Source organism: Dermacentor albipictus, chromosome 4, assembly GCF_038994185.2.
Source record: "Dermacentor albipictus isolate Rhodes 1998 colony chromosome 4, USDA_Dalb.pri_finalv2, whole genome shotgun sequence".
NCBI classification, from domain to species: Eukaryota; Metazoa; Arthropoda; class Arachnida; order Ixodida; family Ixodidae; genus Dermacentor; species Dermacentor albipictus.
This window is the reverse complement of record NC_091824.1, coordinates 139,256,189-139,278,177: the sequence shown is the minus strand read 5'-3', so window position 1 is coordinate 139,278,177 and position 21,989 is coordinate 139,256,189.

Sequence of the window (21,989 nt, the reverse complement as noted above, 5' to 3'; positions counted from 1 at the left end):
GAACTTATTGGACCTGGCTCAAACAATATTTCCTTGGGCTATAGGCTTACCGTTTTTTCCATTTTTTCGAGAAAATTATTCTGAGCTTATTCGTTTGTTTATTGCGTAAATCGGCGTAAGCACGTGCGTGGGGAGTGATTTATGCAAGGAACCAACGCTTTAGAGAGAACTTATTGGACCTGGCTCAAACAATATTTCCTTGGGCTATAGGCTTACCGTTTTTTCCATTTTTTCGAGAAAACAAATCTGAGCTTATTCGTTTGTTTATTGCGTAAATCGGCGTAAGCACGTGCGTGGGGAGTGATTTATGCAAGGAACCAACGCTTTAGAGAGAACTTATTGGACCTGGCTCAAACAATATTTCCTTGGGCTATAGGCTTACCGTTTTTTCCATTTTCTCGAGAAAACAAATCTGAGCTTATTCGTTTGTTTATTGCGTAAATCGGCGTAAGCACGTGCGTGGGGAGTGATTTATGCAAAGAACCAACGCTTTAGAGAGAACTTATTGGACCTGGCTCAAACAATATTTCCTTGGGCTATAGGCTTACCGTTTTTTCCATTTTTTCGAGAAAAAAAATCTGAGCTTATTCGTTTGTTTATTGCGTAAATCGGAGTAAGCACGTGCGTGGGGAGTGATTTATGCAAAGAACCAACGCTTTAGAGAGAACTTATTGGACCTGGCTCAAACAATATTTCCTTGGGCTATAGGCTTACCGTTTTTTCCATTTTTTCGAGAAAATTATTCTGAGCTTATTCGTTTCTTCATTGCGTATATCGGAGTAAGCACGTGCGTGGGGAGTGATTTATGCAAAGAACCAACGCTTTAGAGAGAACTTATTGGACCTGGCTCAAACAATATTTCCTTGGGCTATAGGCTTACCGTTTTTTCCATTTTCTCGAGAAAAAAAATCTGAGCTTATTCGTTTGTTTATTGCGTAAATCGGAGTAAGCACGTGCGTGGGGAGTGATTTATGCAAAGAACCAACGCTTTAGAGAGAACTTATTGGACCTGGCTCAAACAATATTTCCTTGGGCTATAGGCTTACCGTTTTTTCCATTTTTTCGAGAAAATTATTCTGAGCTTATTCGTTTCTTCATTGCGTAAATCGGCGTAAGCACGTGCGTGGGGAGTGATTTATGCAAATAACCAATGCTTTAGAGAGAACTTATTGGACCTGACTCAAACAATATTTCCTTGGGCTATAGGCTTACCGTTTTTTCCATTTTTTCGAGAAAATTCTTCTGAGCTTATTCGTTTGTTTATTGCGTAAATCGGCGTAAGCACGTGCGTGGGGATTGATTTATGCAAAGAACCAATGCTTTAGAGAGAACTTATTGGACCTGGCTCAAACAATATTTCCTTGGGCTATAGCCTTACCGTTTTTTCCATTTTTTCGAGAAAATTATTCTGAGCTTATTCGTTTCTCCATTGCGTAAATCGGCGTAAGCACGTGCGTGGGGATTGATTTATGCAAAGAACCAATGCTTTAGAGAGAACTTATTGGACCTGACTCAAACAATATTTCCTTGGGCTATAGGCTTACCGTTTTTTCCATTTTTTCGAGAAAATTCTTCTGAGCTTATTCGTTTGTTTATTGCGTAAATCGGCGTAAGCACGTGCGTGGGGATTGATTTATGCAAAGAACCAATGCTTTAGAGAGAACTTATTGGACCTGACTCAAACAATATTTCCTTGGGCTATAGGCTTACCGTTTTTTCCATTTTTTCGAGAAAATTCTTCTGAGCTTATTCGTTTGTTTATTGCGTAAATCGGCGTAAGCACGTGCGTGGGGATTGATTTATGCAAAGAACCAATGCTTTAGAGAGAACTTATTGGACCTGATTCAAACAATATTTCCTTGGGCTATAGGCTTACCGTTTTTTCCATTTTTTCGAGAAAATTATTCTGAGCTTATTCGTTTGTTTATTGCGTAAATCGGCGTAAGCACGTGCGTGGGGATTGATTTATGCAAAGAACCAATGCTTTAGAAAGAACTTATTGGACCTGACTCAAACAATATTTCCTTGGGCTATAGGCTTACCGTTTTTTCCATTTTTTCGAGAAAATTATTCTGAGCTTATTCGTTTCTTCATTGCGTAAATCGGCGTAAGCACGTGCGTGGGGAGTGATTTATGCAAATAACCAATGCTTTAGAGAGAACTTATTGGACCTGACTCAAACAATATTTCCTTGGGCTATAGGCTTACCGTTTTTTCCATTTTTTCGAGAAAATTCTTATGAGCTTATTCGTTTGTTTATTGCGTAAATCGGCGTAAGCACGTGCGTGGGGAGTGATTTATCCAAAGAACCAACGCTTTAGAGAGAACTTTTTGGACCTGGCTCAAACAATATTTCCTTGGGCTATAGGCTTACCGTTTTTTCCATTTTCTCGAGAAAAAAAATCTGAGCTTATTCGTTTGTTTATTGCGTAAATCGGAGTAAGCACGTGCGTGGGGAGTGATTTATGCAAAGAACCAACGCTTTAGAGAGAACTTATTGGACCTGGCTCAAACAATATTTCCTTGGGCTATAGGCTTACCGTTTTTTCCATTTTTTCGAGAAAATTATTCTGAGCTTATTCGTTTCTTCATTGCGTAAATCGGCGTAAGCACGTGCGTGGGGAGTGATTTATGCAAATAACCAATGCTTTAGAGAGAACTTATTGGACCTGACTCAAACAATATTTCCTTGGGCTATAGGCTTACCGTTTTTTCCATTTTTTCGAGAAAATTATTCTGAGCTTATTCGTTTCTTCATTGCGTAAATCGGCGTAAGCACGTGCGTGGGGATTGATTTATGCAAAGAACCAATGCTTTAGAGAGAACTTATTGGACCTGGCTCAAACAATATTTCCTTGGGCTATAGGCTTACCGTTTTTTCCATTTTTTCGAGAAAAAAAATCTGAGCTTATTCGTTTGTTTATTGCGTAAATCGGAGTAAGCACGTGCGTGGGGAGTGATTTATGCAAAGAACCAATGCTTTAGAGAGAACTTATTGGACCTGGCTCAAACAATATTTCCTTGGGCTATAGGCTTACCGTTTTTTCCATTTTTTCGAGAAAATTATTCTGAGCTTATTCGTTTGTTTATTGCGTAAATCGGCGTAAGCACGTGCGTGGGGATTGATTTATGCAAAGAACCAATGCTTTAGAGAGAACTTATTGGACCTGGCTCAAACAATATTTCCTTGGGCTATAGCCTTACCTTTTTTTCCATTTTTTCGAGAAAATTATTCTGAGCTTATTGGTTTCTTCATTCCGTAAATCGGCGTAAGCACGTGCGTGGGGATTGATTTATGCAAAGAACCAATGCTTTAGAGAGAACTTATTGGACCTGGCTCAAACAATATTTCCTTGGGCTATAGGCTTACCGTTTTTTCCATTTTTTCGAGAAAAAAAATCTGAGCTTATTCGTTTGTTTATTGCGTAAATCGGAGTAAGCACGTGCGTGGGGAGTGATTTATGCAAAGAACCAACGCTTTAGAGATAACTTATTGGAGCTGGCTCAAACAATATTTCCTGGGGCTATAGGCTTACCGTTTTTTCCATTTTTTCGAGAAAATTCATCTGAGCATATTCGTTTCTTCATTGCGTAAATCGGCGTAAGCACGTGCGTGGGGAGTGATTTATGCAAAGAACCAACGCTTTAGAGAGAACTTATTGGACCTGGCTCAAACAATATTTCCTGGGGCTATAGGCTTACCGTTTTTTCCATTTTTTCGAGAAAAAAAATCTGAGCTTATTCGTTTGTTTATTGCGTAAATCGGAGTAAGCACGTGCGTGGGGAGTGATTTATGCAAAGAACCAACGCTTTAGAGATAACTTATTGGACCTGGCTCAAACAATATTTCCTGGGGCTATAGGCTTACCGTTTTTTCCATTTTTTCGAGAAAAAAAATCTGAGCTTATTCGTTTGTTTATTGCGTAAATCGGAGTAAGCACGTGCGTGGGGAGTGATTTATGCAAAGAACCAACGCTTTAGAGATAACTTATTGGACCTGGCTCAAACAATATTTCCTGGGGCTATAGGCTTACCGTTTTTTCCATTTTTTCGAGAAAATTATTCTGAGCTTATTCGTTTCTTCATTGCGTAAATCGGCGTAAGCACGTGCGTGGGGAGTGATTTATGCAAAGAACCAATGCTTTAGAGAGAACTTATTGGACCTGGCTCAAACAATATTTCCTGGGGCTATAGGCTTACCGTTTTTTCCATTTTTTCGAGAAAAAAAATCTGAGCTTATTCGTTTGTTTATTGCGTAAATCGGAGTAAGCACGTGCGTGGGGAGTGATTTATGCAAATAACCAACGCTTTAGAGAGAACTTATTGGACCTGGCTCAAACAATATTTCCTGGGGCTATAGGCTTACCGTTTTTTCCATTTTCTCGAGAAAAAAAATCTGAGCTTATTCGTTTGTTTATTGCGTAAATCGGAGTAAGCACGTGCGTGGGGAGTGATTTATGCAAAGAACCAATGCTTTAGAGAGAACTTATTGGACCTGGCTCAAACAATATTTCCTTGGGCTATAGGCTTACCGTTTTTTCCATTTTTTCGAGAAAATTACTCTGAGCTTATTCGTTTCTTCATTGCGTATATCGGAGTAAGCACGTGCGTGGGGAGTCATTTATGCAAAGAACCAACGCTTTAGAGAGAACTTATTGGACCTGGCTCAAACAATATTTCCTTGGGCTATAGGCTTACCGTTTTTTCCATTTTTTCGAGAAAATTCTTCTGAGCTTATTCGTTTGTTTATTGCGTAAATCGGCGTAAGCACGTGCGTGGGGAGTGATTTATGCAAAGAACCAACGCTTTAGAGAGAACTTATTGGACCTGGCTCAAACAATATTTCCTTGGGCTATAGGCTTACCGTTTTTTCCATTTTCTCGAGAAAAAAAATCTGAGCTTATTCAATTGTTTATTGCGTAAATCGGAGTAAGCACGTGCGTGGGGAGTGATTTATGCAAAGAACCAACGCTTTAGAGAGAACTTATTGGACCTGGCTCAAACAATATTTCCTTGGGCTATAGGCTTACCGTTTTTTCCATTTTTTCGAGAAAATTATTCTGAGCTTATTCGTTTCTTCATTGCGTAAATCGGAGTAAGCACGTGCGTGGGGAGTGATTTATGCAAAGAACCAACGCTTTAGAGATAACTTATTGGACCTGGCTCAAACAATATTTCCTGGGGCTATAGGCTTACCGTTTTTTCCATTTTTTCGAGAAAATTATTCTGAGCTTATTCGTTTCTTCATTGCGTAAATCGGCGTAAGCACGTGCGTGGGGAGTGATTTATGCAAAGAACCAATGCTTTAGAGAGAACTTATTGGACCTGGCTCAAACAATATTTCCTTGGGCTATAGGCTTACCGTTTTTTCCATTTTTTCGAGAAAATTATTCTGAGCTTATTCGTTTCTTCATTGCGTATATCGGAGTAAGCACGTGCGTGGGGAGTGATTTATGCAAAGAACCAACGCTTTAGAGAGAACTTATTGGACCTGGCTCAAACAATATTTCCTTGGGCTATAGGCTTACCGTTTTTTCCATTTTCTCGAGAAAAAAAATCTGAGCTTATTCGTTTGTTTATTGCGTAAATCGGAGTAAGCACGTGCGTGGGGAGTGATTTATGCAAAGAACCAACGCTTTAGAGAGAACTTATTGGACCTGGCTCAAACAATATTTCCTTGGGCTATAGGCTTACCGTTTTTTCCATTTTTTCGAGAAAATTATTCTGAGCTTATTCGTTTCTTCATTGCGTAAATCGGCGTAAGCACGTGCGTGGGGAGTGATTTATGCAAATAACCAATGCTTTAGAGAGAACTTATTGGACCTGACTCAAACAATATTTCCTTGGGCTATAGGCTTACCGTTTTTTCCATTTTTTCGAGAAAATTCTTCTGAGCTTATTCGTTTGTTTATTGCGTAAATCGGCGTAAGCACGTGCGTGGGGATTGATTTATGCAAAGAACCAATGCTTTAGAGAGAACTTATTGGACCTGGCTCAAACAATATTTCCTTGGGCTATAGCCTTACCGTTTTTTTCCATTTTTTCGAGAAAATTATTCTGAGCTTATTCGTTTCTCCATTGCGTAAATCGGCGTAAGCACGTGCGTGGGGATTGATTTATGCAAAGAACCAATGCTTTAGAGAGAACTTATTGGACCTGACTCAAACAATATTTCCTTGGGCTATAGGCTTACCGTTTTTTCCATTTTTTCGAGAAAATTCTTCTGAGCTTATTCGTTTGTTTATTGCGTAAATCGGCGTAAGCACGTGCGTGGGGATTGATTTATGCAAAGAACCAATGCTTTAGAGAGAACTTATTGGACCTGACTCAAACAATATTTCCTTGGGCTATAGGCTTACCGTTTTTTCCATTTTTTCGAGAAAATTCTTCTGAGCTTATTCGTTTGTTTATTGCGTAAATCGGCGTAAGCACGTGCGTGGGGATTGATTTATGCAAAGAACCAATGCTTTAGAGAGAACTTATTGGACCTGGCTCAAACAATATTTCCTTGGGCTATAGGCTTACCGTTTTTTCCATTTTTTCGAGAAAATTATTCTGAGCTTATTCGTTTGTTTATTGCGTAAATCGGCGTAAGCACGTGCGTGGGGATTGATTTATGCAAAGAACCAATGCTTTAGAGAGAACTTATTGGACCTGACTCAAACAATATTTCCTTGGGCTATAGGCTTACCGTTTTTTCCATTTTTTCGATAAAATTATTCTGAGCTTATTCGTTTCTTCATTGCGTAAATCGGCGTAAGCACGTGCGTGGGGAGTGATTTATGCAAATAACCAATGCTTTAGAGAGAACTTATTGGACCTGACTCAAACAATATTTCCTTGGGCTATAGGCTTACCGTTTTTTCCATTTTTTCGAGAAAATTCTTATGAGCTTATTCGTTTGTTTATTGCGTAAATCGGCGTAAGCACGTGCGTGGGGAGTGATTTATGCAAAGAACCAACGCTATAGAGAGAACTTATTGGACCTGGCTCAAACAATATTTCCTTGGGCTATAGGCTTACCGTTTTTTCCATTTTTTCGAGAAAACAAATCTGAGCTTATTCGTTTGTTTATTGCGTAAATCGGCGTAAGCACGTGCGTGGGGAGTGATTTATGCAAGGAACCAACGCTTTAGAGAGAACTTATTGGACCTGACTCAAACAATATTTCCTTGGGCTATAGGCTTACCGTTTTTTCCATTTTTTCGAGAAAATTCTTCTGAGCTTATTCGTTTGTTTATTGCGTAAATCGGCGTAAGCACGTGCGTGGGGAGTGATTTATGCAAAGAACCAATGCTTTAGAGAGAACTTATTGGACCTGGCTCAAACAATATTTCCTTGGGCTATAGGCTTACCGTTTTTTCCATTTTTTCGAGAAAATTATTCTGAGCTTATTCGTTTCTTCATTGCGTATATCGGAGTAAGCACGTGCGTGGGGAGTGATTTATGCAAAGAACCAACGCTTTAGAGAGAACTTATTGGACCTGGCTCAAACAATATTTCCTTGGGCTATAGGCTTACCGTTTTTTCCATTTTCTCGAGAAAAAAAATCTGAGCTTATTCGTTTGTTTATTGCGTAAATCGGAGTAAGCACGTGCGTGGGGAGTGATTTATGCAAAGAACCAACGCTTTAGAGAGAACTTATTGGACCTGGCTCAAACAATATTTCCTTGGGCTATAGGCTTACCGTTTTTTCCATTTTTTCGAGAAAATTATTCTGAGCTTATTCGTTTCTTCATTGCGTAAATCGGCGTAAGCACGTGCGTGGGGAGTGATTTATGCAAATAACCAATGCTTTAGAGAGAACTTATTGGACCTGACTCAAACAATATTTCCTTGGGCTATAGGCTTACCGTTTTTTCCATTTTTTCGAGAAAATTCTTCTGAGCTTATTCGTTTGTTTATTGCGTAAGTCGGCGTAAGCACGTGCGTGGGGATTGATTTATGCAAAGAACCAATGCTTTAGAGAGAACTTATTGGACCTGGCTCAAACAATATTTCCTTGGGCTATAGCCTTACCGTTTTTTTCCATTTTTTCGAGAAAATTATTCTGAGCTTATTCGTTTCTCCATTGCGTAAATCGGCGTAAGCACGTGCGTGGGGATTGATTTATGCAAAGAACCAATGCTTTAGAGAGAACTTATTGGACCTGACTCAAACAATATTTCCTTGGGCTATAGGCTTACCGTTTTTTCCATTTTTTCGAGAAAATTCTTCTGAGCTTATTCGTTTGTTTATTGCGTAAATCGGCGTAAGCACGTGCGTGGGGATTGATTTATGCAAAGAACCAATGCTTTAGAGAGAACTTATTGGACCTGACTCAAACAATATTTCCTTGGGCTATAGGCTTACCGTTTTTTCCATTTTTTCGAGAAAATTCTTCTGAGCTTATTCGTTTGTTTATTGCGTAAATCGGCGTAAGCACGTGCGTGGGGATTGATTTATGCAAAGAACCAATGCTTTAGAGAGAACTTATTGGACCTGGCTCAAACAATATTTCCTTGGGCTATAGGCTTACCGTTTTTTCCATTTTTTCGAGAAAATTATTCTGAGCTTATTCGTTTGTTTATTGCGTAAATCGGCGTAAGCACGTGCGTGGGGATTGATTTATGCAAAGAACCAATGCTTTAGAGAGAACTTATTGGACCTGACTCAAACAATATTTCCTTGGGCTATAGGCTTACCGTTTTTTCCATTTTTTCGATAAAATTATTCTGAGCTTATTCGTTTCTTCATTGCGTAAATCGGCGTAAGCACGTGCGTGGGGAGTGATTTATGCAAATAACCAATGCTTTAGAGAGAACTTATTGGACCTGACTCAAACAATATTTCCTTGGGCTATAGGCTTACCGTTTTTTCCATTTTTTCGAGAAAATTCTTATGAGCTTATTCGTTTGTTTATTGCGTAAATCGGCGTAAGCACGTGCGTGGGGAGTGATTTATGCAAAGAACCAACGCTATAGAGAGAACTTATTGGACCTGGCTCAAACAATATTTCCTTGGGCTATAGGCTTACCGTTTTTTCCATTTTTTCGAGAAAACAAATCTGAGCTTATTCGTTTGTTTATTGCGTAAATCGGCGTAAGCACGTGCGTGGGGAGTGATTTATGCAAGGAACCAACGCTTTAGAGAGAACTTATTGGACCTGGCTCAAACAATATTTCCTTGGGCTATAGGCTTACCGTTTTTTCCATTTTTTCGAGAAAATTATTCTGAGCTTATTCGTTTGTTTATTGCGTAAATCGGCGTAAGCACGTGCGTGGGGAGTGATTTATGCAAGGAACCAACGCTTTAGAGAGAACTTATTGGACCTGGCTCAAACAATATTTCCTTGGGCTATAGGCTTACCGTTTTTTCCATTTTTTCGAGAAAACAAATCTGAGCTTATTCGTTTGTTTATTGCGTAAATCGGCGTAAGCACGTGCGTGGGGAGTGATTTATGCAAGGAACCAACGCTTTAGAGAGAACTTATTGGACCTGGCTCAAACAATATTTCCTTGGGCTATAGGCTTACCGTTTTTTCCATTTTCTCGAGAAAACAAATCTGAGCTTATTCGTTTGTTTATTGCGTAAATCGGCGTAAGCACGTGCGTGGGGAGTGATTTATGCAAAGAACCAACGCTTTAGAGAGAACTTATTGGACCTGGCTCAAACAATATTTCCTTGGGCTATAGGCTTACCGTTTTTTCCATTTTTTCGAGAAAAAAAATCTGAGCTTATTCGTTTGTTTATTGCGTAAATCGGAGTAAGCACGTGCGTGGGGAGTGATTTATGCAAAGAACCAACGCTTTAGAGAGAACTTATTGGACCTGGCTCAAACAATATTTCCTTGGGCTATAGGCTTACCGTTTTTTCCATTTTTTCGAGAAAATTATTCTGAGCTTATTCGTTTCTTCATTGCGTATATCGGAGTAAGCACGTGCGTGGGGAGTGATTTATGCAAAGAACCAACGCTTTAGAGAGAACTTATTGGACCTGGCTCAAACAATATTTCCTTGGGCTATAGGCTTACCGTTTTTTCCATTTTCTCGAGAAAAAAAATCTGAGCTTATTCGTTTGTTTATTGCGTAAATCGGAGTAAGCACGTGCGTGGGGAGTGATTTATGCAAAGAACCAACGCTTTAGAGAGAACTTATTGGACCTGGCTCAAACAATATTTCCTTGGGCTATAGGCTTACCGTTTTTTCCATTTTTTCGAGAAAATTATTCTGAGCTTATTCGTTTCTTCATTGCGTAAATCGGCGTAAGCACGTGCGTGGGGAGTGATTTATGCAAATAACCAATGCTTTAGAGAGAACTTATTGGACCTGACTCAAACAATATTTCCTTGGGCTATAGGCTTACCGTTTTTTCCATTTTTTCGAGAAAATTCTTCTGAGCTTATTCGTTTGTTTATTGCGTAAATCGGCGTAAGCACGTGCGTGGGGATTGATTTATGCAAAGAACCAATGCTTTAGAGAGAACTTATTGGACCTGGCTCAAACAATATTTCCTTGGGCTATAGCCTTACCGTTTTTTCCATTTTTTCGAGAAAATTATTCTGAGCTTATTCGTTTCTCCATTGCGTAAATCGGCGTAAGCACGTGCGTGGGGATTGATTTATGCAAAGAACCAATGCTTTAGAGAGAACTTATTGGACCTGACTCAAACAATATTTCCTTGGGCTATAGGCTTACCGTTTTTTCCATTTTTTCGAGAAAATTCTTCTGAGCTTATTCGTTTGTTTATTGCGTAAATCGGCGTAAGCACGTGCGTGGGGATTGATTTATGCAAAGAACCAATGCTTTAGAGAGAACTTATTGGACCTGACTGAAACAATATTTCCTTGGGCTATAGGCTTACCGTTTTTTCCATTTTTTCGAGAAAATTCTTCTGAGCTTATTCGTTTGTTTATTGCGTAAATCGGCGTAAGCACGTGCGTGGGGATTGATTTATGCAAAGAACCAATGCTTTAGAGAGAACTTATTGGACCTGATTCAAACAATATTTCCTTGGGCTATAGGCTTACCGTTTTTTCCATTTTTTCGAGAAAATTATTCTGAGCTTATTCGTTTGTTTATTGCGTAAATCGGCGTAAGCACGTGCGTGGGGATTGATTTATGCAAAGAACCAATGCTTTAGAAAGAACTTATTGGACCTGACTCAAACAATATTTCCTTGGGCTATAGGCTTACCGTTTTTTCCATTTTTTCGAGAAAATTATTCTGAGCTTATTCGTTTCTTCATTGCGTAAATCGGCGTAAGCACGTGCGTGGGGAGTGATTTATGCAAATAACCAATGCTTTAGAGAGAACTTATTGGACCTGACTCAAACAATATTTCCTTGGGCTATAGGCTTACCGTTTTTTCCATTTTTTCGAGAAAATTCTTATGAGCTTATTCGTTTGTTTATTGCGTAAATCGGCGTAAGCACGTGCGTGGGGAGTGATTTATCCAAAGAACCAACGCTTTAGAGAGAACTTTTTGGACCTGGCTCAAACAATATTTCCTTGGGCTATAGGCTTACCGTTTTTTCCATTTTCTCGAGAAAAAAAATCTGAGCTTATTCGTTTGTTTATTGCGTAAATCGGAGTAAGCACGTGCGTGGGGAGTGATTTATGCAAAGAACCAACGCTTTAGAGAGAACTTATTGGACCTGGCTCAAACAATATTTCCTTGGGCTATAGGCTTACCGTTTTTTCCATTTTTTCGAGAAAATTATTCTGAGCTTATTCGTTTCTTCATTGCGTAAATCGGCGTAAGCACGTGCGTGGGGAGTGATTTATGCAAATAACCAATGCTTTAGAGAGAACTTATTGGACCTGACTCAAACAATATTTCCTTGGGCTATAGGCTTACCGTTTTTTCCATTTTTTCGAGAAAATTATTCTGAGCTTATTCGTTTCTTCATTGCGTAAATCGGCGTAAGCACGTGCGTGGGGATTGATTTATGCAAAGAACCAATGCTTTAGAGAGAACTTATTGGACCTGGCTCAAACAATATTTCCTTGGGCTATAGGCTTACCGTTTTTTCCATTTTTTCGAGAAAAAAAATCTGAGCTTATTCGTTTGTTTATTGCGTAAATCGGAGTAAGCACGTGCGTGGGGAGTGATTTATGCAAAGAACCAATGCTTTAGAGAGAACTTATTGGACCTGGCTCAAACAATATTTCCTTGGGCTATAGGCTTACCGTTTTTTCCATTTTTTCGAGAAAATTATTCTGAGCTTATTCGTTTGTTTATTGCGTAAATCGGCGTAAGCACGTGCGTGGGGATTGATTTATGCAAAGAACCAATGCTTTAGAGAGAACTTATTGGACCTGGCTCAAACAATATTTCCTTGGGCTATAGCCTTACCTTTTTTTCCATTTTTTCGAGAAAATTATTCTGAGCTTATTCGTTTCTTCATTCCGTAAATCGGCGTAAGCACGTGCGTGGGGATTGATTTATGCAAAGAACCAATGCTTTAGAGAGAACTTATTGGACCTGGCTCAAACAATATTTCCTTGGGCTATAGGCTTACCGTTTTTTCCATTTTTTCGAGAAAAAAAATCTGAGCTTATTCGTTTGTTTATTGCGTAAATCGGAGTAAGCACGTGCGTGGGGAGTGATTTATGCAAATAACCAATGCTTTAGAGAGAACTTATTGGACCTGACTCAAACAATATTTCCTTGGGCTATAGGCTTACCGTTTTTTCCATTTTTTCGAGAAAATTCTTCTGAGCTTATTCGTTTGTTTATTGCGTAAGTCGGCGTAAGCACGTGCGTGGGGATTGATTTATGCAAAGAACCAATGCTTTAGAGAGAACTTATTGGACCTGGCTCAAACAATATTTCCTTGGGCTATAGCCTTACCGTTTTTTTCCATTTTTTCGAGAAAATTATTCTGAGCTTATTCGTTTCTCCATTGCGTAAATCGGCGTAAGCACGTGCGTGGGGATTGATTTATGCAAAGAACCAATGCTTTAGAGAGAACTTATTGGACCTGACTCAAACAATATTTCCTTGGGCTATAGGCTTACCGTTTTTTCCATTTTTTCGAGAAAATTCTTCTGAGCTTATTCGTTTGTTTATTGCGTAAATCGGCGTAAGCACGTGCGTGGGGATTGATTTATGCAAAGAACCAATGCTTTAGAGAGAACTTATTGGACCTGACTCAAACAATATTTCCTTGGGCTATAGGCTTACCGTTTTTTCCATTTTTTCGAGAAAATTCTTCTGAGCTTATTCGTTTGTTTATTGCGTAAATCGGCGTAAGCACGTGCGTGGGGATTGATTTATGCAAAGAACCAATGCTTTAGAGAGAACTTATTGGACCTGGCTCAAACAATATTTCCTTGGGCTATAGGCTTACCGTTTTTTCCATTTTTTCGAGAAAATTATTCTGAGCTTATTCGTTTGTTTATTGCGTAAATCGGCGTAAGCACGTGCGTGGGGATTGATTTATGCAAAGAACCAATGCTTTAGAGAGAACTTATTGGACCTGACTCAAACAATATTTCCTTGGGCTATAGGCTTACCGTTTTTTCCATTTTTTCGATAAAATTATTCTGAGCTTATTCGTTTCTTCATTGCGTAAATCGGCGTAAGCACGTGCGTGGGGAGTGATTTATGCAAATAACCAATGCTTTAGAGAGAACTTATTGGACCTGACTCAAACAATATTTCCTTGGGCTATAGGCTTACCGTTTTTTCCATTTTTTCGAGAAAATTCTTATGAGCTTATTCGTTTGTTTATTGCGTAAATCGGCGTAAGCACGTGCGTGGGGAGTGATTTATGCAAAGAACCAACGCTATAGAGAGAACTTATTGGACCTGGCTCAAACAATATTTCCTTGGGCTATAGGCTTACCGTTTTTTCCATTTTTTCGAGAAAACAAATCTGAGCTTATTCGTTTGTTTATTGCGTAAATCGGCGTAAGCACGTGCGTGGGGAGTGATTTATGCAAGGAACCAACGCTTTAGAGAGAACTTATTGGACCTGGCTCAAACAATATTTCCTTGGGCTATAGGCTTACCGTTTTTTCCATTTTTTCGAGAAAATTATTCTGAGCTTATTCGTTTGTTTATTGCGTAAATCGGCGTAAGCACGTGCGTGGGGAGTGATTTATGCAAGGAACCAACGCTTTAGAGAGAACTTATTGGACCTGGCTCAAACAATATTTCCTTGGGCTATAGGCTTACCGTTTTTTCCATTTTTTCGAGAAAACAAATCTGAGCTTATTCGTTTGTTTATTGCGTAAATCGGCGTAAGCACGTGCGTGGGGAGTGATTTATGCAAGGAACCAACGCTTTAGAGAGAACTTATTGGACCTGGCTCAAACAATATTTCCTTGGGCTATAGGCTTACCGTTTTTTCCATTTTCTCGAGAAAACAAATCTGAGCTTATTCGTTTGTTTATTGCGTAAATCGGCGTAAGCACGTGCGTGGGGAGTGATTTATGCAAAGAACCAACGCTTTAGAGAGAACTTATTGGACCTGGCTCAAACAATATTTCCTTGGGCTATAGGCTTACCGTTTTTTCCATTTTTTCGAGAAAAAAAATCTGAGCTTATTCGTTTGTTTATTGCGTAAATCGGAGTAAGCACGTGCGTGGGGAGTGATTTATGCAAAGAACCAACGCTTTAGAGAGAACTTATTGGACCTGGCTCAAACAATATTTCCTTGGGCTATAGGCTTACCGTTTTTTCCATTTTTTCGAGAAAATTATTCTGAGCTTATTCGTTTCTTCATTGCGTATATCGGAGTAAGCACGTGCGTGGGGAGTGATTTATGCAAAGAACCAACGCTTTAGAGAGAACTTATTGGACCTGGCTCAAACAATATTTCCTTGGGCTATAGGCTTACCGTTTTTTCCATTTTCTCGAGAAAAAAAATCTGAGCTTATTCGTTTGTTTATTGCGTAAATCGGAGTAAGCACGTGCGTGGGGAGTGATTTATGCAAAGAACCAACGCTTTAGAGAGAACTTATTGGACCTGGCTCAAACAATATTTCCTTGGGCTATAGGCTTACCGTTTTTTCCATTTTTTCGAGAAAATTATTCTGAGCTTATTCGTTTCTTCATTGCGTAAATCGGCGTAAGCACGTGCGTGGGGAGTGATTTATGCAAATAACCAATGCTTTAGAGAGAACTTATTGGACCTGACTCAAACAATATTTCCTTGGGCTATAGGCTTACCGTTTTTTCCATTTTTTCGAGAAAATTCTTCTGAGCTTATTCGTTTGTTTATTGCGTAAATCGGCGTAAGCACGTGCGTGGGGATTGATTTATGCAAAGAACCAATGCTTTAGAGAGAACTTATTGGACCTGGCTCAAACAATATTTCCTTGGGCTATAGCCTTACCGTTTTTTCCATTTTTTCGAGAAAATTATTCTGAGCTTATTCGTTTCTCCATTGCGTAAATCGGCGTAAGCACGTGCGTGGGGATTGATTTATGCAAAGAACCAATGCTTTAGAGAGAACTTATTGGACCTGACTCAAACAATATTTCCTTGGGCTATAGGCTTACCGTTTTTTCCATTTTTTCGAGAAAATTCTTCTGAGCTTATTCGTTTGTTTATTGCGTAAATCGGCGTAAGCACGTGCGTGGGGATTGATTTATGCAAAGAACCAATGCTTTAGAGAGAACTTATTGGACCTGACTGAAACAATATTTCCTTGGGCTATAGGCTTACCGTTTTTTCCATTTTTTCGAGAAAATTCTTCTGAGCTTATTCGTTTGTTTATTGCGTAAATCGGCGTAAGCACGTGCGTGGGGATTGATTTATGCAAAGAACCAATGCTTTAGAGAGAACTTATTGGACCTGATTCAAACAATATTTCCTTGGGCTATAGGCTTACCGTTTTTTCCATTTTTTCGAGAAAATTATTCTGAGCTTATTCGTTTGTTTATTGCGTAAATCGGCGTAAGCACGTGCGTGGGGATTGATTTATGCAAAGAACCAATGCTTTAGAAAGAACTTATTGGACCTGACTCAAACAATATTTCCTTGGGCTATAGGCTTACCGTTTTTTCCATTTTTTCGAGAAAATTATTCTGAGCTTATTCGTTTCTTCATTGCGTAAATCGGCGTAAGCACGTGCGTGGGGAGTGATTTATGCAAATAACCAATGCTTTAGAGAGAACTTATTGGACCTGACTCAAACAATATTTCCTTGGGCTATAGGCTTACCGTTTTTTCCATTTTTTCGAGAAAATTCTTATGAGCTTATTCGTTTGTTTATTGCGTAAATCGGCGTAAGCACGTGCGTGGGGAGTGATTTATCCAAAGAACCAACGCTTTAGAGAGAACTTTTTGGACCTGGCTCAAACAATATTTCCTTGGGCTATAGGCTTACCGTTTTTTCCATTTTCTCGAGAAAAAAAATCTGAGCTTATTCGTTTGTTTATTGCGTAAATCGGAGTAAGCACGTGCGTGGGGAGTGATTTATGCAAAGAACCAACGCTTTAGAGAGAACTTATTGGACCTGGCTCAAACAATATTTCCTTGGGCTATAGGCTTACCGTTTTTTCCATTTTTTCGAGAAAATTATTCTGAGCTTATTCGTTTCTTCATTGCGTAAATCGGCGTAAGCACGTGCGTGGGGAGTGATTTATGCAAATAACCAATGCTTTAGAGAGAACTTATTGGACCTGACTCAAACAATATTTCCTTGGGCTATAGGCTTACCGTTTTTTCCATTTTTTCGAGAAAATTATTCTGAGCTTATTCGTTTCTTCATTGCGTAAATCGGCGTAAGCACGTGCGTGGGGATTGATTTATGCAAAGAACCAATGCTTTAGAGAGAACTTATTGGACCTGGCTCAAACAATATTTCCTTGGGCTATAGGCTTACCGTTTTTTCCATTTTTTCGAGAAAAAAAATCTGAGCTTATTCGTTTGTTTATTGCGTAAATCGGAGTAAGCACGTGCGTGGGGAGTGATTTATGCAAAGAACCAATGCTTTAGAGAGAACTTATTGGACCTGGCTCAAACAATATTTCCTTGGGCTATAGGCTTACCGTTTTTTCCATTTTTTCGAGAAAATTATTCTGAGCTTATTCGTTTGTTTATTGCGTAAATCGGCGTAAGCACGTGCGTGGGGATTGATTTATGCAAAGAACCAATGCTTTAGAGAGAACTTATTGGACCTGGCTCAAACAATATTTCCTTGGGCTATAGCCTTACCTTTTTTTCCATTTTTTCGAGAAAATTATTCTGAGCTTATTCGTTTCTTCATTCCGTAAATCGGCGTAAGCACGTGCGTGGGGATTGATTTATGCAAAGAACCAATGCTTTAGAGAGAACTTATTGGACCTGGCTCAAACAATATTTCCTTGGGCTATAGGCTTACCGTTTTTTCCATTTTTTCGAGAAAAAAAATCTGAGCTTATTCGTTTGTTTATTGCGTAAATCGGAGTAAGCACGTGCGTGGGGAGTGATTTATGCAAAGAACCAACGCTTTAGAGAGAACTTTTTGGACCTGGCTCAAACAATATTTCCTTGGGCTATAGGCTTACCGTTTTTTCCATTTTTTCGAGAAAAAAAATCTGAGCTTATTCGTTTGTTTATTGCGTAAATCGGAGTAAGCACGTGCGTGGGGAGTGATTTATGCAAAGAACCAACGCTTTAGAGAGAACTTATTGGACCTGGGTCAAACAATATTTCCTTGGGCTATAGGCTTACCGTTTTTTCCATTTTTTCGAGAAAGTTTTTCTGAGCTTATTCGTTTGTTTATTGCGTAAATCGGCGTATGCACGTGCGTGGGGAGTGATTTATGCAAAGAACCAACGCTTTAGAGAGAACTTTTTGGACCTGGCTCAAACAATATTTCCTTGGGCTATAGGCTTACCGTTTTTTCCATTTTTTCGAGAAAAAAAATCTGAGCTTATTCGTTTGTTTATTGCGTAAATCCGCGTAAGCACGTGCGTGGGGAGTGATTTATGCAAAGAACCAACGCTTTAGAGAGAACTTATTGGACCTGGCTCAAACAATATTTCCTTGGGCTATAGGCTTACCGTTTTTTCCATTTTTTCGAGAAAAAAAATCTGAGCTTATTCGTTTGTTTATTGCGTAAATCCGCGTAAGCACGTGCGTGGGGAGTGATTTATGCAAAGAACCAACGCTTTAGAGAGAACTTATTGGACCTGGCTCAAACAATATTTCCTTGGGCTATAGGCTTACCGTTTTTTCCATTTTTTCGAGAAAAAAAATCTGAGCTTATTCGTTTGTTTATTGCGTAAATCCGCGTAAGCACGTGCGTGGGGAGTGATTTATGCAAAGAACCAACGCTTTAGAGAGAACTTATTGGACCTGGCTCAAACAATATTTCCTTGGGCTATAGGCTTACCGTTTTTTCCATTTTTTCGAGAAAATTATTCTGAGCTTATTCGTTTGTTTATTGCGTAAATCGGCGTAAGCACGTGCGTGGGGAGTGATTTATGCAAAGAACCAATGCTTTAGAGAGAACTTATTGGACCTGGCTCAAACAATATTTCCTTGGGCTATAGGCTTACCGTTTTTTCCATTTTTTCGAGAAAAAAAATCTGAGCTTATTCGTTTGTTTATTGCGTAAATCGGCGTAAGCACGTGCGTGGGGAGTGATTTATGCAAAGAACCAATGCTTTAGAGAGAACTTATTGGACCTGGCTCAAACAATATTTCCTTGGGCTATAGGCTTACCGTTTTTTCCATTTTTTCGAGAAAATTATTCTGAGCTTATTCGTTTGTTTATTGCGTAAATCGGCGTAAGCACGTGCGTGGGGAGTGATTTATGCAAAGAACCAACGCTTTAGAGAGAACTTATTGGACCTGGCTCAAACAATATTTCCTTGGGCTATAGGCTTACCGTTTTTTCCATTTTTTCGAGAAAACAAATCTGAGCTTATTCGTTTGTTTATTGCGTAAATCGGCGTAAGCACGTGCGTCGGGAGTGATTTATGCAAGGAACCAACGCTTTAGAGAGAACTTATTGGACCTGGCTCAAACAATATTTCCTTGGGCTATAGGCTTACCGTTTTTTCCATTTTTTCGAGAAAATTATTCTGAGCTTATTCGTTTGTTTATTGCGTAAATCGGCGTAAGCACGTGCGTGGGGAGTGATTTATGCAAGGAACCAACGCTTTAGAGAGAACTTATTGGACCTGGCTCAAACAATATTTCCTTGGGCTATAGGCTTACCGTTTTTTCCATTTTTTCGAGAAAACAAATCTGAGCTTATTCGTTTGTTTATTGCGTAAATCGGCGTAAGCACGTGCGTGGGGAGTGATTTATGCAAGGAACCAACGCTTTAGAGAGAACTTATTGGACCTGGCTCAAACAATATTTCCTTGGGCTATAGGCTTACCGTTTTTTCCATTTTCTCGAGAAAACAAATCTGAGCTTATTCGTTTGTTTATTGCGTAAATCGGCGTAAGCACGTGCGTGGGGAGTGATTTATGCAAGGAACGAACGCTTTAGAGAGAACTTATTGGACCTGGCCCAAACAATATTTCCTTGGGCTATAGGCTTACCGTTTTTTCCATTTTTTCGAGAAAACAAATCTGAGCTTATTCGTTTGTTTATTGCGTAAATCGGCGTAAGCACGTGCGTGGGGAGTGATTTATGCAAGGAACGAACGCTTTAGAGAGAACTTATTGGACCTGGCCCAAACAATATTTCCTTGGGCTATAGGCTTACCGTTTTTTCCATTTTCTCGAGAAAAAAAATCTGAGCTTATTCGTTTGTTTATTGCGTAAATCGGCGTAAGCACGTGCGTGGGGATTGATTTATGCAAAGAACCAATGCTTTAGAGAGCACTTATTGGACCTGGCTCAAACAATATTTCCTTGGGCTATAGGCTTACCGTTTTTTCCATTTTTTCGAGAAAATTTTTCTGAGCTTATTCGTTTGTTTATTGCGTAAATCGGCGTAAGCACGTGCGTGGGGAGTGATTTATGCAAAGAACCAACGCTTTAGAGAGAACTTATTGGACCTGGCTCAAACAATATTTCCTTGGGCTATAGGCTTACCGTTTTTTCCATTTTCTCGAGAAAAAAAATCTGAGCTTATTCGTTTGTTTATTGCGTAAATCGGCGTAAGCACGTGCGTGGGGAGTGATTTATCCAAAGAACCAACGCTTTAGAGAGAACTTTTTGGACCTGGCTCAAACAATATTTCCTTGGGCTATAGGCTTACCGTTTTTTCCATTTTCTCGAGAAAAAAAATCTGAGCTTATTCGTTTGTTTATTGCGTAAATCGGTGTAAGCACGTGCGTGGGGAGTGGTTTATGCAAAGAACCAACGCTTTAGAGAGAACTTATTGGACCTGGCTCAAACAATATTTCCTTGGGCTATAGGCTTACCGTTTTTTCCATTTTTTCGAGAAAAAAAATCTGAGCTTATTCGTTTGTTTATTGCGTAAATCCGCGTAAGCACGTGCGTGGGGAGTGATTTATGCAAAGAACCAACGCTTTAGAGAGAACTTATTGGACCTGGCTCAAACAATATTTCCTTGGGCTATAGGCTTACCGTTTTTTCCATTTTTTCGAGAAAAAAAATCTGAGCTTATTCGTTTGTTTATTGCGTAAATCCGCGTAAGCACGTGCGTGGGGAGTGATTTATGCAAAGAACCAACGCTTTAGAGAGAACTTATTGGACCTGGCTCAAACAATATTTCCTTGGGCTATAGGCTTACCGTTTTTTCCATTTTTTCGAGAAAATTATTCTGAGCTTATTCGTTTGTTTATTGCGTAAATCGGCGTAAGCACGTGCGTGGGGAGTGATTTATGCAAAGAACCAATGCTTTAGAGAGAACTTATTGGACCTGGCTCAAACAATATTTCCTTGGGCTATAGGCTTACCGTTTTTTCCATTTTTTCGAGAAAAAAAATCTGAGCTTATTCGTTTGTTTATTGCGTAAATCGGCGTAAGCACGTGCGTGGGGAGTGATTTATGCAAAGAACCAATGCTTTAGAGAGAACTTATTGGACCTGGCTCAAACAATATTTCCTTGGGCTATAGGCTTACCGTTTTTTCCATTTTTTCGAGAAAATTATTCTGAGCTTATTCGTTTGTTTATTGCGTAAATCGGCGTAAGCACGTGCGTGGGGAGTGATTTATGCAAAGAACCAACGCTTTAGAGAGAACTTATTGGACCTGGCTCAAACAATATTTCCTTGGGCTATAGGCTTACCGTTTTTTCCATTTTTTCGAGAAAACAAATCTGAGCTTATTCGTTTGTTTATTGCGTAAATCGGCGTAAGCACGTGCGTCGGGAGTGATTTATGCAAGGAACCAACGCTTTAGAGAGAACTTATTGGACCTGGCTCAAACAATATTTCCTTGGGCTATAGGCTTACCGTTTTTTCCATTTTTTCGAGAAAATTATTCTGAGCTTATTCGTTTGTTTATTGCGTAAATCGGCGTAAGCACGTGCGTGGGGAGTGATTTATGCAAGGAACCAACGCTTTAGAGAGAACTTATTGGACCTGGCTCAAACAATATTTCCTTGGGCTATAGGCTTACCGTTTTTTCCATTTTTTCGAGAAAACAAATCTGAGCTTATTCGTTTGTTTATTGCGTAAATCGGCGTAAGCACGTGCGTGGGGAGTGATTTATGCAAGGAACCAACGCTTTAGAGAGAACTTATTGGACCTGGCTCAAACAATATTTCCTTGGGCTATAGGCTTACCGTTTTTTCCATTTTCTCGAGAAAACAAATCTGAGCTTATTCGTTTGTTTATTGCGTAAATCGGCGTAAGCACGTGCGTGGGGAGTGATTTATGCAAGGAACGAACGCTTTAGAGAGAACTTATTGGACCTGGCCCAAACAATATTTCCTTGGGCTATAGGCTTACCGTTTTTTCCATTTTTTCGAGAAAACAAATCTGAGCTTATTCGTTTGTTTATTGCGTAAATCGGCGTAAGCACGTGCGTGGGGAGTGATTTATGCAAGGAACGAACGCTTTAGAGAGAACTTATTGGACCTGGCCCAAACAATATTTCCTTGGGCTATAGGCTTACCGTTTTTTCCATTTTCTCGAGAAA